This window comes from Ochotona princeps, chromosome 4, assembly GCF_030435755.1.
Source record: "Ochotona princeps isolate mOchPri1 chromosome 4, mOchPri1.hap1, whole genome shotgun sequence".
In the NCBI taxonomy this organism is placed as follows: domain Eukaryota; kingdom Metazoa; phylum Chordata; class Mammalia; order Lagomorpha; family Ochotonidae; genus Ochotona; species Ochotona princeps.
In genome coordinates, this window is record NC_080835.1 from 37,927,977 (window position 1) to 37,942,559 (window position 14,583).

A 14,583-nucleotide genomic window follows, 5' to 3' on the forward strand; every position below is an offset into this window, starting at 1 on the left:
AACAGCCTGCAATGCACAGGACAGCATTCCACAATAAATACTGACCTGCTTCAAATACAGATAGTGCAGAACTGGGAAAGTGAGGGCTTGAGGAGAGGCTGCTTTGAGAGGGTAATTGGCTGGGACACTACTCAACTGGAAATTTTCATGTTAAATTGTCCTTGAAACCATACTGCTTAGAACAAAGTTAAATTCTTCTTGGAATTATATTGCTTAGAATAGAGAAAAGTAAAAAGTGAGTGTGGCATTTTGGCTCATTTGAAGATGAGACAATAAAAACTCATTCCCTTTCTTCCCCCCTCCACCTCTCTCTCAGCCAGGAAAACCTAGCAATCTCTAAGTCTCTCTCCTGCTAGCTGACTTTTGAAACAAATTTCATGAAATCAAGAGAATGTCTTTTCCTTGCCATTCAACCTATCTGCAAATTTCCCTTTCTCCAATCCTGCTTCTTCCTCCAGCTCAACTCCAAGTCCCAGGTTTCTCTAAAAATACCCAAGTTTGCTGGGTTAGAATTTAGAGGATTGGACTTTTCCAGTACTTCATTAGGTATGCCCTACATAGCTCTAAAATTTCTGACAACCCTTTGAAGAAAGGATTCTACCAATCTTCCAGACAGAGACACTGAGCTCAGACAAGTAACTCATCCAAGGTCACAATGATTTGGGCCAAATTCTTTTTGCTTTCAGAAGCAAAGCATTACACAGACAGCCTCCCTTTGATCCCCAGCAGCACTGCACATACAGCCTTTGGATGACTTCTATGTCTTGCCTTAGAATGCAGCCTTCTGGCATGCTGCTTTGCATGCACATGAGTGGCTGGCTCATCATCTTGCCCTGTGATTTGTGGAAGTGTGTTCCCTTTGGGTCTATCTGGCCTCCTCAGCCAGCCCATGAAGAACCTGATGACAGAGAACCATGCTGGGAGGAACAGAGCTTCTCCATTTTCTCTGTGTCTCACGGTTAGCCTAGAATTCTGGGAAAAGGAGCTCCATTTGTATTTCTGGCCTTCTTCACCATATCACGTCAGTCTGTCCACAGGAAAAGCCGTGTCTAACACCACGTGGCACAGATCATCCCTGAGATTCTGCATCCAAGCAATCAACCAACTGCAGACTTAAAATTACTTAAAAATTGCATATGCGTTTTTCTTATAATTATTTCCTAAACAATACAGCATAAAAACTATGTGCATAACATTAACACTGTATTAGGTATTGTAATTAGTTTAGAGATAACAAAGTACTTGGAAGGATGTGCCTAGGTTATATGCAATACTATGCTGTGCTATGAAGCCGACTTGAGCATCTTCAGATTTTGGTACTGGTGTGGGAGGCAGAGTCCTGAAACCAAGCCTTGATGGATTTCAAAGGATGACTGTACTCCCATTGACCAGTTCAGTGGCTGATGGAATGACTGTGTTTAACAGAAAGCATCAGCTGCCACATAGTCCTTTTAAATTTTGCAACAGTTCCTCTGGCTCTATTTGACTCTGTTTAGCATCTCCACCTGGGAGTCCAGCAGCCAGACAAGTAAGGTACATTATGTGGGCCAATTCAAGGGAGCAAAGCCACACAGTCTTTCTTTAGACCCATTCTAAATCATGCTCCTCACCATTTACAGACGTCCTGGATTCGGGAATTAAAAGGTACATGCCCAGGTTACTACAGGCTATCTGTCTTCATCCTTGGGATTGGATGAAGGATGAGGGCACAGTCTTCACTTACATTGGTTTACATCCCCATTTGCAAAGTTTAGATAAATTTCAATAAAACTTTAAATATGATATAAATAACCTTAACATACTGCCAAAACCAACCCATCAGGTTTTGCTTCCCACTTTTTTCTTCCACAGTTCCCTCCTGGCTTTCTGATCTCTCTTGATGCCATTAAAGTCTACATTTCCTAGGACAAAGGTCTTGAGAATCCTTTTAATTTTAATTTGTTTGAAAGGCATAAGGAGAGGAGGAGAAACAGACAGTGGGTGAGAGACAGTTTCCTTCTGCTGATTCATCCCATAAATACCTGCAACAGGTGGGGCACAGCCAGGAGATGAAGACAGGATCCCAGACTCAATCTAGGATTCCCTTGTGGAAGCAAGGACTCAATTACTTGAACCATCACCTGCTGCCACCCAGGGTGTACATTAGTAAAAACCTTTCATCAGAAGCAGTGCCAGGACTCAAACCCCGTTACTCCAACATGGGGTGCAGGTGTCGCAAATGACATCTTCACTACCATGCTAAGAGTGTCTCCCGATGATCCTTAAACTCCCCTTCATCTGGGCTCACACTGATCATCAGGTGGCAGCCCTTTTCAATTCTGTCACCACAATAGTACCCTTACCTACAGAATGTGTTTCTTATGCTATCACCTTAGCTTTCAGCTGAGTCTTATCTCAAGAGGCCCACCTATCATCTTTGTGTTCCATGGAATGAACATGGCGCCAAGTATCTATCAAATGTTTAAACCTGGAACAATTGTAAAAACCACCATGCCGGCTGACAGTCTATGCCAGAGAGGTCCACAAGGGACAGGCAGCATGGCTTGTGCCCATACTTTTCCACTCCGGTGTGAGGCTAAGCATCAAAATTAAAGATCCTTGACACAATCTAGATATCACTCTGTTCCCCAAGCACTATAGTGCCTTAGATCCTTGACTGAATGGATGGCAAATGGCAAGGGGGAAGAATGCAAAGGATGGAGTAGACACTGGGACAGTTTAAATACAGGGTATATTTGTGATGATACTATTAACCAACAAAAATTTTTTTGAATGTGAATGTTTTTACTATTGCATATAAGAAAGTCCTTGTTTTTAGGAACTACATACTAGAGTGCAGATGTATTAACCACCCAAAGAACATAGATAGATATTTAGGTATAAAGTTGAATATTTACAAACTCTTATATATGTGATTAAACATTACTTATTTATATGTGGTGGGGTGAAATTTTTTGAAAAGTAAATTAATGTTTCTCTTAAGCTGAGCCACAGAAGCCATCCCCTTCTAGTCATTGCCAGCCTTGAGGTAATTGGGTCTCTGGACAAAATGTGAATCCTGATACAAACAGCCTGGGGAGTTGCTCCAGGTCTCAACCCAGGTCTCCCTTCTCCCATGAAGGCAGGTGTATGAAGAAGGAAGCAAGGCAGATACATGAGGAGGGAAGGAAGGCAGGCAAACCAGGTGCCCCTCTATGCTTCCTGCTTTCTTGAGGAGCCATCCAGGAACAACTATATCAGAAAACTCTGGGAATAACTGACAGCATCCAAAGCAGCTATAGAAACCCCCAAACACCCAACTGATAATAAATTTAGAGTGGATCTCTGCTGGACAGAAAACAAACTACAGTCAGTACCAAGAGATTTTTTTTTTCTTTTTAATCCAAATGAACCCAGGAATCCCTGGGAGCTGCTGCTTAGATTCACATCAGTCATTTCATTTACCTCACAATAAACCCTGTATCTCAAGTGATTCAGCTTTGCATTACATTGAAAAACCGAACTGATAACTTTATATTTGCTACAGTAGCTTAACACACAGTGCCACATGTTATGTGGGGAATGCAAAGTGGAGTGACCCTCAACAGCTGCCCACCCACCAGCTTATGTGTTCCCCAGTGACTGCAAAGAGTTGGGAGCATGGAAAAATGATTTTCTTATCAGAAACTGCTTCTGCTACTGTGGAAACATAACCAATAAGGCACAGCAACTGAAATTCCTTGAAACTCTATGATAAATGGCTTTGAAAGCCCAATTGTCACCTTGAAGATGTCTACTTCAATCCTACACCAATCTGTTCACTCTTATAAAATACACCACCTTCTAACACTATTTCTTTTTTCCTTTTTGAACCAATGTACTCTCCAAGGAGGATCATGAATAGTTGCTCTCCCTCCTTACCTGGCTGGTGTAACATAGGTGTGCAGTCATCCTTCAACAAGTGATAGCATCTTGAGAAGGAGGAAGGGTGGGGAATAAATATCACATGCTCAGGAAACAATGTAAAACAAACCTATCTGTTTCCAAGCTGTCCTGGGTCAGAAATCTATTTATTCAAATAAGAGCCCTCTCAAACGAAAATGCATTTCAATCTGGAAATAGTACCGAACAAGAGAGGCAGTGAGACACTCTGTAGGAATAAATACTACTGTGTCTATATCTCACATTCCTCCCCATACAGCAGCCAGACATTACTGTGTCGAGAACATCTACCACTGCAGTCAGTGCTTAAAAAAAGTCAACAGGCGCACTAAACTCACTTCATTTAATTTCAAAACATGAACTCATTGCTATCTCAGGAAATATCACCTTACTTTTTAGATTAAATGTTATCCCAACTCTAGGAGGCATTCAACAGTGAGAAAGTAATATACTTTCTTGGCTTCTCCAGGCTCAAGTTTCACCAAAACAAGTTTCAAAGATTAGCCAAGCCCTGGGTAATGGGATATGGCAGGGTTACGTCATCTGCGATCCATTTCCAAAGAAACACGGCTTTTCCAGGTGGAATTCTAAGTGCCCTCTCTTCTCACTCTGAAATCTTCGTTATACCACTTTGCTGAATGGCCACGGGTGGGTGCACTGAATCAGGTAAGGCCCAGGCTGTGGAGGCCTTCAGCATCTCTCTGGGTCCCTCCTTTCCTCACTGATGGTACTTGTTAGGAGAGCACTCATCATGAAGTCTCCTTGTGAATTAATGTCCCAAGAGCCTCAATTCTAGGATCTGCTTTCTAACTTTTGCTGTGGATACCCCAGTCCCCCACTTCATCGCAGAGTCCAGCATTCAAACATCATTTGAGTCTTAAGATTTCTGAGAATGGATGGAAGATGCACCTTACTTTAAAGAACAAATCAGTACATCACACACGTTCACTGCTTAGTAACCTTCTCAGGAGCAAATGAGAAACATAAAAAGGAACCATTCTTACTTATTGATCAGATGATGATAGTAGTGAATTTTTATTGAGTGCTTATAAGCTGTTGGGTCCTGTACTGAGCGTTTTATTTGCTCATTTCTCATAAAATCTCTTCTTATGTATGCAATAACAGATGAGGAAACACGGGTGCAAAGAGCCAATGGCATCTGTCCATCTAGAGGAGACAGGACCCTGGATTTGAAATCTAGGTCTGCCTGTCACCACATGGTCTCTTACTCTTGAGTGTCCAAGTATAAACACAAATGTATCTCACTATTCCCAAGACTCGACTGATATCCCATTGCAGTTACTCATCAAACTCCTATCCCTCTCAAAAGTGTCCTGACGTGGATAATAAACTATATAGTAATCTACGTCTAATGTCTCCCTGAGGAGTGATCATGCTAACTAGTGTTACATAAGAACCAGGTCACTTTCACAGCAAAGCCATGCTAACCACACTAAAGATTCCTCCCATTTTCTTCTTCCGTTGCATTTTTCTCTACAGCGTTCACTATCATAAAAAGATGGCATATATATTTTGTTGTTTCTGCCATTAAAATATCACAGCCTCTCCACTTTTCGGGATGCTATTCATACCATTACAGCCAGAACATCTGCAACATCTGAGTCAAAAAGAACATGGGTATGTTCACTTCAGCAGCACATGTGCCAGAGTTGGAATGATACAGAAAAAAATTAGCATCACCCCTGTGCAAGGAAGGCATGCAAATTTGTGAAGTGTTCCATACTAAAAAAGGAAAAAAAATTAACAAAAACAGCAATAACAAAAAGAACATAGGTGGGAATTTACCTTATTACTTAAGATGCTTGTATCCCATATCAGAGTATCTGGGTTTGAATTAAGGCTCCATTTCCAATTCTAGCTTTCTGCTAATATAGACCCTCAGAAGTATCAGGCAGGTGGGTTTCTACTATCTGGTGGGAAAATTGAATTGAGTTCCTGGCATGGCGAGATTCAGCCCCAATTGTTGCACACATTTGGGAAGTGAATCAGTGTGTGAAAGGGCTCATTTTCCTTCTCCCTCTGACTTTCAAATAAATGAAAATTTTTAAATTAAAACCAATTATCACAACTCTTGGGAATAGCTCCTGGGTCACCAGCCAAACCCTGGATGGAGAAGGTAGTCTGGCCTACATGCCCTGAAGTGTCTTAGGAGATCTTGAAAAAATGCTCAGCCAACTGCTTTCTGGCTGGTTGGCATTATATGACAGAAGCTAGAAATACAACAAAACAAAGCTTCAGTTTTAAAAAATTTATTTTGCCAGCTCCACATAAAAACAAAAGCAGAAGTAATGCAAGCCCTCTGGGTTGCCAGAGGGACCAGTTACAAAACTGTTCATCTCTATGAATACAAAAATAAAGGAAAATGTGTTACCTCAAAGGATGTCACTTAATAATTTCAGGGTTTTTCTATCCTCTCCGTTGATAGCCATTCTTTATTTTTCTAATTATTAACCTTTCTTTGCCAGCTCTGGTTTCCATTCTGAGAAGTGTGCCAAAACCAAGATGTCTCACTGCTCATGACAGAAATGCACATGGAAATGTTCCTGCACACTGCAGCCTGGTTCCTCCAGGAAAGGAAGGAATTTCTCGTCCTGGAGATTATGAGAACGAACAGAAAATGGTTCTGATTTCAGTACTCAGGAGGTGGGAAAATTTATGCCAGTTGCAATTAGTGGAAAAAGGGAGCAAGGCTTAGAAGTTCCTAAGAGAGTTGTGTTGGCCCTGTGATGCAGTGGATTAAGTCCCAAGTTGAAGTACTCTATATCACATTGCAGTGCCATTTCAAGTCCCACCTACTTCACTCTGATCCAGCTTCCTACTAACGCCTCCTCAGAGGCAGCAGAAGACGGCTTGAGCTCTTGGGCCCCCACCATCCACATAGGAAACTCGTATGAAATTCTCAGTTACCAACTTCAGCCTGGCCTAACCTTGGTTATTGTGGGCATTTGGGGAGCAAACCAGTGAACCGGTGGATAACCATCACTGACACTCCACTTATCAAATAGATTCAAATGAATAAGTAAACATTAAAAAAAAAAGGTTCTAAGAGAAGAGATTTAATAGTTGTGACCAGAAGATGAAAACGCTTCCAGGTAAGCATCAGCGGCTCTACTCAGAAACAAAGCAGGAGTTAAGACATGCATCAGCCTATCCATGTTTAAGTGAATATAAGCTGAGGTATGTTGATGGCTGTCTCAATCAGGTTGGTGGTAGCAGCCATTTCACAAAGTATACAGATGCCACATCATCATCCCTTTGTATATTCTGTATACCGTTTGCATTTGACAAGTCTGTCTTAATAATAATATGGGAATAAGGGCTTTAAGCAAACCTAAGTATTTCAGGACACAGCCCCCAGCATCCCACAAGCTCTGAGCCACCTTGCCTGTGAAACCAGGGAACAGAACAGCAGAATAGCAGCCAGAGCACTTTAACCCAGTGACCTCTTTTAATCTGCTTGTTAGCCAGGCCTCAGACAGGCCCAGGGGGTCTTTGACCAGTGCCTCTCTGTGTACAGGTCAAAGGTCAGAGGCACATTCCCGCATCATCATTATTCTCAATTATTCTCCATTCACAGTCACTTTCTCCTTTTTTGTGGAAGGTCCCTTACACCCTTTAAGTGGGTGAAGACCCAACCCATTCCTGCTTTGGGCTCCTCCTTTCTCCCAGCATCTCCCTGAGCAAAGAGGATAGCAGGGTGGCCACAGGTCACAGAGAGGTCCACCCTGGAGAGAAGCAGGCGGAACATGGCATTGACAATGCAGACACAGGCAGCCCCATCCCCAGCTCAGCAGGCCTGCTCCTCTCCAGCAGCAACAGAAGAGAGCAGTTCAAATCACAGTTTCTACCTGCAGACAAAGCAGGGATTCCAGAATCTGAGGAGTCACTAGACTCCCCAAGTCTCAGTTGCCTCAGCTGGTGAATGGGTCAACATGAGTGGTCTTCAGAAGGTCCCTGGAACACTGGAATGAAAAGTTTAGTGCAAAACAAATTTGACATCTATGCAGTTTCTTTCAACAGTGCAGTTTCCTGAATGAACTTTTTTTTCCTCATACACATGGATTTGAAAAAAATTTTACAGCAAAACAAACCTATATTTTAGTTTTACTTTATATGAGGTTTGTGAAGTGCCTCCATGATTTCTGGTTCACAGGTTTATGAAGCAGATGAACCAGAAAAAAGCGCAAAATGTACAATACATGTTCACTATCCATTATTCAGTAAATTTTTTTATCTTTCCTTGGTGATAAATGCAAAATCTGGTCATTGTAAAGATTTAAAATACAAGGAAAAGTACAGACAAAAATTTCCTGCAAAGCTTAACACCATTATTACTGGGGAGTCTTTCTCTTGAGCCTTTTCTGAGGACACAGAGACATGAATTAAACCCGTACTACCTTGTAATCACTAAGCAACCAGTCACTGCAATTCAACAGATCTCTAGACCCTTAGCTCAAAACCTGATACATTTCTATCACTAATTTCCAATCATTCTGTGAGTTGCTATGGGCCATATTTGGAGATGAGAAGAACATGGCTCAAAGAGGGTCTGCAATGGGCTCCAGGTAGCACAGTTCCCATACGGCTCTGGAGCAGAGCTCGGACCGCAGGTCTCCAGCAGGATGCCTCTGCTCTGCGCTAGCACAGCCCGCCAGGGTGGTCTCTTGAGGCCTTTACTCCCCCTTTCCTTGGCTTGACCTATTCTCAGCTGCTCCAGAAGGGGCCTCATTGTTTCTTTTTGCCTATCCTACACTCAGAGAATCAAAGAAGGAAACCAGGGGTGATAAAGGTGCCAGAACACCCACACCATGCTCTGTAGCTGTGTCTTAAGCTTATTCCCTATCAGCAGGTGCTTTAGGCCTGAGCAGTGACCTCCTCTCATCTCCTTTCATCAAAAGCCTGTGACCCTGTCAGATGGGATTTGGATAGAACTACTCTCTACCAGCTACTGCCTTCTGTCCTAGGTGGCCAGGTGCATTTCTGACATTCCCTTGCAGTGATAATGCATAAAGATCCAAGTTTTGCCTCTAATGACTTTTGGCCTTATTATTATTATTATCCAATTAGCTTTTAAAAAAGAACATGAAGCAAAACCCCTTAGTTCCATTATCCAACCACAATGGTGAACATTCAAGCTGTGGGTTAACTGATTTCATGTTTATTGAACTGCATCAGTGATAAAAGTTCAGGCAGCCACCTCTGGCCCCAGGCTGCATTCTGGGGCAGTTATTCACACACAATTGGCTTCCAAGATGTTCCCAGGAAGCTCCTTCCTGCTAAGGGCCACTAATGATTCCAAGGGTAAGAAAGGCTAACCCCTCCTTTGCCCACCCCATCAGGAGAACAAACCATTCATCTAACAAGATAATTAGACTGGGAAAGAGGTTGTGTCTCCACAAGAATATAAAAACAATAAGAATAATAATTGCTCCCAAGTAACAAACTCCTATGTCTTAGAATCTGTGCCGGATTCTCTTTCTATATTATTTCATTTCATCTTTTCTCAGTCCGGGGAAAGGTGGGTATAAAATTCTCCCTTCTTTTTTTTTTTTTTTTTTTTTACCGTAATTAACTATGTAAAGATTGTCAACAAAAATACAATAAAAAAAATAAAATACATGGTGCTGTAAGGAAAAAAAAATCTCCCTTCTGGAAAAATAAAACTGATTCAGAGGAAAGTAAGTGGTAAAACCAGAGTTCAAACCAAACATCATTGTAGAAGCAAACACAGCTTCCCCACTGAAGCTGTGCTATTCAGGTTAAGCATATGGCAAATAATAAGTAAATCAATCAGTAAATGAATGGACAAAAAACCAGCTAATCATGTGTCAACTAGTGAGGTATCCATGGCTCCTAGGATTCTGCAGAAAAGCTGAGGCCCATCCTTGAGGGTATGCGAGGTGATATTACTGTCAAGATCCAATCATGCCTTTTTCCTGCCAAGCTCGGGCAGCACTGGAGTACACAGGACTGTAACTGCTGAGCCTCCTCCTATACTTCCAGGTTGTACCACCTCTTCTGCACCTGATGGAGAGGGGATAATTTGATGGCACACAATTACCCTGGGTGGTCCTCATAGTTCATTTGAAAAGGGAGAGGTCTAAAAACCCAGACAGACCCAATAAAGGCTGACCTTTGCTCAGCACTCCAGAGGCTAAAAGGGCAACAGTACTGGAGCAGCCAGGGCATCTCAGCCCTTCCTACAGCCACCTGCCACCAAGCTCCAACACCCACTCCCCAAGATATTCTGCAGCTCTCTGCCTGGCAAACAATTCTTTGTTTCTCTAAAAAGCATTTAGGCCATGCAATCTGACACTACCCAATTCCAAGCACAGCCCAATCTTCCTGCATTGCCTATTTGAGTGGCATCTCAGGTGGAACTTGGAGAGAAACTGTGTGAAACTCTTGGCTCTCCCACAATCATCTAGTTAGACAAAGATTCCAGGAGAGGATTAGGGACTGGAATCATGACATAGTACAGCAAAGGTGCATAGCACCTGCTAATGTTACAGCACATTAAATGAAGTTATAAAAGAGTATGGCTTAAATTAGGACAAGCCAAACATAACACAAGAAAATTGAAAAGCAGGGTGCCATTTTTTCCAGCAAATAAGTACATTATATGAAGAACCAGTTCGGGTTGATTAATTTCTGCATATCCAATGCAGCTTCTGTGGCTTTTTTGTTTTTGGTAACATCTTTAAAGAGCTCACCCCAACAAGCATGAATTCCATTTATTCATATTATTGGTTGTTTATCATGTGCCAGGCAAGTTCCAAATGATATTTCTTCTCTAGGTACCAGCTCTATCTATCAGGTGGGAAATTTCCCCATTCCACTGAGGAGGAAACTGACATTAACTGACTTGGTCACCGTGCTGGCTGACTTCCAGGGGACAGCTGAAACTACACCCACACACCACACCCACTCCCCCCCCCCCAAAATCACTAGATAAAACCCACAAAAAGAGTCTTTTGGCCACATTTCCTCCTTGTGATAGGGAAAACTACTCAGGCTTCCCGGGGCGGCTCAGAAAACACTCCTCAGCTCCTTCATTCAGCAGTGATGGGCCGTTATTTTTGAAAGCAGAGGAGGAAAAAAGTACCTGCAGCCTGGATGGCTCTTTGCAAACTGGTGAGAGAACCAAGGCATTGTGAGAAGAGGGAGATGAGGGGCAGTGCACATGTAAGCCAGGCTCCTGTCCCCGCCCCCATTCGAACCCTCCCCCGTCAACATACACATCTAAGAAGCCAAACAGCAAAAGAGAACAACATTGCGTGCTATCCAAAGTATCAAAACACAAAGCCGGAACCAGAGCAAGGCGGACCACCCTGACCTGGGACAGGCTGTGAGCCTCAAGAGACAATCCCTGAGAGTGCAACCCAGGAAACTCCAGCCAGCTAGAACATTGGAGACAGTTTCTTTCTCTTTCTTTCGTTCTCTCTCTCTCTCTCTCTCTCTCTCTCTCTCTCTCTCTTTCACACACACACACACACACACACACACACACACACACACACACACAGACTGAAATCCATCTTCAAAACAATGGGGAAAATACCAAGTACGTCTCAGGGACTTTCCACCCCGGGAGATAGTTCCTACAGGGGATGGGGAGGGGCGGGGATTGAAAAGAGGAGCCAGGTTTACAATCCACCTTACCAGCTTCATGGTGGTGTTATTCTGTTCCCAGCGCCACAGCATCACGCTCATCTTAGTTCAGGGCGAAGAGGAGAGGGGCGAAGGAAAGGAAAAGGGTCGGGATGGGGGGGGGGTGGGGGGGGTGGGATACAGGAGGTGCAAACAACAGCAAAAAAAAAAAAAAAAAAAAAGAGCAAGAGCCTAAGCACCTGCCCAGGGCAGGTCCCCTCTGGTACTAGTCCCAGCTGGTACTCTCTTTCGGCAGCTGCCCCAGTGCCTGGGAGCATCCCTGGCGCCTGTGGCCGCCCAGCCCCCGCACGAGGGGCCAATGCGGACCAAGACCCTGGAGCCCCTCGCCCACGCTGCGGCTCTCCTGCTTCCCTCGCGCGCTCCCCGCCGGCCTCCCCGCCTCCGCCAAGTCAAACAACTCCCCTTGCTTCCCACAGAGCTTGCTCCTTGCAGCTCAGAGGCCACTGGGGCCTCGAGGGTTATAGGGCGGGGTGGGGGGTCCAAGGCTGGCGGCTTCCCGTCCCCCTCGCTGTCCCGCGGGTTGCCCCGTGTGGCCCCCGGAGTATCAATGGGCCCGTTCGCCAGGGCTGTGAGTGGGAGGGAGCTGGAGGGATGGTCGGAGGTGGGGGAGGTACTTAACTCCTTCGGGGAGGGCGCAGGAGGCGGGACAACCTTGGGCAAAGGGCGGGGTACTTCGGGGAGGAGGGGGCTGCAGCAGATTGTAGGTCGGGTCAGCTCTGGCTTATTAGACCAGGCACGTGTCTGCGTCTGTTCCCAAGCGAACTCAGCTCCATTGGCATTTTCTTTCTGCAGCAAACTCACCCAAGTTGTTAATGACCACTCCTGAGCCGCCTCTCCTGGAGCTAATGAAACTGTGCTTGCAGGATGGGCACCCCGCCCCCAACACACACACACACACACACACACACACACACCAGCTGATACACCCCAGCAACATTTATTTCCTGTTATGTGAAAACCAAGCTTGGATGTTTTCAAATACACCTGGCCCTAGCCAGCAAAAGAACATTGGATACACTGTGTGGGGAGGAGGGGCTGAGGACTGCAGGGGAGGCAACTTTAGCCTTTGTTTCCCGCCTCTGCCTCCACCTGCTGCAGGCTGGCTCCTACTTTTCTCCAAGACTTAGAAGAGCCGGACACCTCCCTGTCTTTCCTCTCCTCCCTTGGCATCCTGGAATCTGATAGTGACCCTCCTAGGGTCCCCAGCAAATTTCAGTATCCCCAAATGGCTCAGGAACCCTACAGTTCCCCACCAGAGAACAGCACTGTCCTCCTTACCTGGGAGTTGCTTTTAATTTGGGTGGCAATCACAAGTGAGCCTCCCAACTGCTCTCCTCCCTCAGACTTACAACTCTGGTGAGAATTCCTATATTCATCTCAGTAACCAGCACTGCTTACAATGAGGGGAGATGATAAAATGGGTCCTACTCTTTTAAAAACTGGTATTAAAAATATGTCAGTGAAATAAAAATGTTGCCACAACAGCTACACCTTCCAGGGTTTTATTTTCCCTTATGGTTAAAAAAAAAAAAAATCAGTTTTCTGTAGCTAAACTCCCAGCTTCTACTCCTTCTAAACCTTGCACTCTGTCATTTCCCAGCCTCTCCAATCCTTTCCGACTTCAGGATCTCTGCACCTGATAGTCCCTGTCCCCGGCACCCCATTCTCCCAAGATCTTCTGATGATCTCCCTTCTTGACGTCCCTTCCTCATGTCCTCACACTCTTCTCCCAGTCCTGTTGTCAGTCTTTCACTGTTCGGCTCCTTGTTGACTGCCAGTGTTCTTGTTTCCTCTCTGCTTTGTCCACTAAGATTACAAATCCCTACAACTTTGTCAGGTTTGTCTCTACTATCTCCCCAGTGCCTACAGCAGTGTGTGGTCCTGTAGTCCAGCAAACCTTTCTCAGATGAGGGTTCTCCACAGCAAGGACTGAGCTAGACCCTGGAAGCACAGCCCACACCATGCCTGAGGTGCAGACTTGAGCTGAATGACTTCAGTTAGGTTTTCCTAGTCACATCTCCACACTTACCTCTGGAGAATGAAACAGAGGCACCAATATTTGTGGCCTCCAGGGAAAAAGCACATCCTATAGGAACTTACCAGAAAGGGGAAAGAGTGTGTGTCATTTTGAAAAAGCATATTTCATATTAAGATATGTATTTGGAACACAAATCCTAAAATAACTTGTTTTCCAAAAATAAAGTTTGACAAACTATTATTGGCCAAGAGAGCAAAACACAGATGCTCCATTACAGCTTTTTAAAGACAGGGTCTTTGCAGCTGAATGGGTGGACGTGGAGTCCAGGAATTTTCTGGTTGTGTGAAAATGGTGTAAGTCTGGACATTTGTGCATTTTCTGAAATGCATGTATGGGTTCTTTAGACTTTCTACCATAGCTACACATTAAAATTGATAGGACAGCACTGAACAAACACTTAGTTTCCAATCAAAATCTTTGCTGGCCCAAGATGGAAAATATTACTCATGACACAAGCAGGATTGGGGAGGTGGTAGGAGATACAGCTTCCAACAAAGAGAGTAAGACCTGCGATCTTGCCTTTTAGACCATGGGCGTGCCAGCTAGGTCAGCAAGTACTTCTTGGACATCTACTGTGATGCCTGCAATTGGCTCTGTTGAATCAGGGAAGATGCCCTCTCTAGTGTGTCTGTCTTTCTACCATGCACATCATACACAATCTCATTGGCAAATGGACATATACTCCAGTAGTTATAACCTAATAGGACAAGTATGACAAGAAAGCACCACATACATGTATGTGTGGCTATGCCATAAAGTAGAAATAAATGTTTGCCCAAGACTACAGGGCCTAGAAGTAAGAATGGCTTGCAGTTGGAAGGATGCAGGCAGGTTTGACGGGAGAAAAAAACATTTCAGTAAGGCAGGTGTAGGGGGAGGATGAAAAGGATCTGCAGAGTTCAAGTGTAGGCAGAAAGTAGCAGAAAATGGAG

The 14,583-nt window shown here is 44.3% G+C and overlaps 1 protein-coding gene and 1 non-coding gene across 2 annotated transcripts in view; one reads left to right on the plus strand and one right to left on the minus strand.

Moving 5' to 3' along the window:
* The window catches only part of NAV2 (neuron navigator 2), a 406,855-nt gene that overhangs the window by 322,232 nt on the left and 70,040 nt on the right, over positions 1-14,583 (minus strand). The window lies entirely within an intron of this gene.
* On the plus strand, positions 5,564-5,669 carry LOC118759593 (U6 spliceosomal RNA). Its single transcript, XR_004996285.2, has one exon. It is a non-coding gene; the product is annotated as a U6 spliceosomal RNA (small nuclear RNA).